Consider the following 2,464-nt stretch of genomic DNA (forward strand, 5'->3'; position numbering starts at 1 on the left):
TCTTGTCGAAATCCATTTCAGCCTGGGACAGAGCATACCAGGGGATAAAGTCTCTGGAAGGGAAAGCAGCCGGCAGAGCCTCCACACCAGGTACTGCGCCTACTGGAAAGTCAACGGTCTAATTACATGGACAGTCATAGAGAAGTCATAGTTCTCTTCTCCAGCTCTCATGTGGCCCCTGCAGGTTTTCCATAACTCTCTAATTCTGAGGGAGTTAGCAGGCAGGGCTTAGGTTGCAAGGGTGTCTCTCAGTGGTAAATGACATACCGACCAATGCACTGCAGAGGAAGTAGAAAGACTATCCCAGCAGCTATGGGGAGAAATTAGTGGGAGCCAATTTGCCAGTGTGTCAAAGGAATGTGGGTCCGACACTAAAGGGCTGAAGTTCTCCTGTTCTGTGACATTGACATGCCCTAGTGCTGATGTGCAATTGTCTGTAGGATTTGCTCAGAACTCTTTCTCTTTCTTCATATTATTAAATTGTATTACTATAGTGCCTAGGAACCCCAGTCACGAACCTGTGCCTTCCTAAGCTCTATTTAAACCATTGGTGTGTCTTTCCACACACAAGTGAATCCGTCACTCCCTGACAGACCTACCATGAGGGGGTTCCTGGCACTCAGTCACGCTGGTGTGTTGTTTGAATCTAGCTCTGCAGTGGAGGCTATAAAGATGCTGCTTCTCTGTGTTGGCTGCCGTTCCGAGCTGACTGTTATGGAGAAGGAGCAAGGCTGGATCCTCCTACAAAGCCCCCAAGATCACCTCCATGGGGTGAGCCTGCTGGCCAGGTAATACACAAGCGTTTTCCATGCAGTCAGTCCTGCTAGTGGGGGCAATTCCAAAATGAAACATTCCTCACTTCGGGCTGCCATGTGGCCCCAAGCTGACCCTTCACCCCCTTGTTGCAGAACGTGCTTCTTCCCTTACTATCAAAGGTATTTCTGCTTTGTGTCACAGAGCCATGGTGCACTATGCTTGCCCTGAGACCACAAGGATGCTGCTGGACCTAGTGATCCCGCTCCTCGACAGAGGTGATAAGAAACACAGGCTGACCATGATGGCCTTCTTTGTAGAAGTAAGTTTCATTAGCTGATGAGAGCAATTGGGTCTTGTGTCCTAGATTAGTGAGCAACTCCTTAAATCAAGCCTTTGAGACTCATTATTGCGCTACATAAACGATGAGCTTTATTGGTCATGTCCACATTGCCAGGTGTCCATGCAGCACTGACTAGGCTCCCCCAGTCCTGTCCCAGCACGCTCAGTGTAAAATCTGAGATGGATCCTTTAGGGGATCATTGGTTGCTCCAAAGTTGTAATCAGGAGCCTGATGGGAATATCCAAGAAACTACGGTTCTGTAGAACAGCATCAGCCTGGACTCTCCCGAAGGGCAGCTGGGTCTCCTGTCGGCATCAGCCTTTCTGCAGGTCCATGAAAGGTTCCTCCCTGTGAAGTCACTAAGGAAAAGCAAAGAGGGGCATTGAGAGTGGGTATGGAGGAGAGAGGATCATGGTAAAAGCTCCCCCAGATGCAGGATCATTAGCTCTGAATGTGGTGAGCAATCTTTAACCTTCTCTATTGGATGGGTTAGTTAGAGGCACATCACCAGGAATGAGGTGGCTCTATAGTCCATCGCTAGGTTGTCCTCCCCATTTCCACGGGTTCTGTCTGGCTAGTTCCTATTGACAGTTTTCAGGGATTGTCTCCTCATCTAACTCATTAAGGGATGGGGTTTAATTCTCTCCTCACCAGGAGTCCAATCCTGGGCCCATTGAGATCAATGGCAAAACTTCCACTGACTTCAGTGGGGTCAGGATTTCAACTCAGGGGTTTGATTTCTCAGTCCCAGCTTTCGCGTTATCTCAGAGCGGCTTGTTCTGCTTCACAGGATCACCACGAGGGGTTCGGCTGCTCTTGACAAACCCCCAGATGCACAAGAGTCCGCCATACAAATGGTCACTGAACATTTTGTTGCCCTACATGTTCTCCTGGAGGGTAGAGCAGCTCTGCTAACGCCTATGGCTGAGTCTAGTGCTAATGGCCAGTCAAAGCCCCAGGAAGTCAGTGGGAGGACTGGGTGTCACACACAAAGTGGGGCTGATGTATAGCAATGGACGGTACAACATGTAGGTTATGATGCCTCTCCACAGAACCGACACAAAGTTCTCCGGTAAGCACCCTGCTGCTGATTTGCTCTGTGTTGTTTTCAGCTTCTGCGTTACAAAGAGGCCAAGAAGCTCCCATATCCAGACACTTTGGACCATCTCGAGGAGTGGACAAAACACCCCAGCCCAGTTTTCCGTTCACTTGGTCTAAGAGGACTCAGCATCCTGGCAACCCAACCAGGGAAGGTGAGAGCCCAGGCTTGGTTAACTGGAAAACGACGAGGTGGGGACAGTCAGGGACAGGGAGCGGGGCGGTTAGATGGGTCGGGAGTTCTGGGGGGGCTGTCAGGGGGCGGGAAGT

At 50.2% G+C, this 2,464-nt stretch overlaps 1 long non-coding RNA gene across 1 annotated transcript; it reads left to right on the forward strand.

Annotated features, from left to right (window-relative positions):
• Nucleotides 1–9: 9 nt before the first annotated feature.
• Nucleotides 10–1,323, forward strand: LOC135980676 (uncharacterized). Its single transcript, XR_010597616.1, has 3 exons — nucleotides 10–90; nucleotides 651–788; nucleotides 958–1,323. It is a non-coding gene; the product is annotated as an uncharacterized LOC135980676 (long non-coding RNA).
• Nucleotides 1,324–2,464: the final 1,141 nt, after the last annotated feature.

Source organism: Chrysemys picta, unplaced genomic scaffold, assembly GCF_011386835.1.
Source record: "Chrysemys picta bellii isolate R12L10 unplaced genomic scaffold, ASM1138683v2 scaf5879, whole genome shotgun sequence".
Lineage (NCBI taxonomy): Eukaryota > Metazoa > Chordata > Testudines > Emydidae > Chrysemys > Chrysemys picta.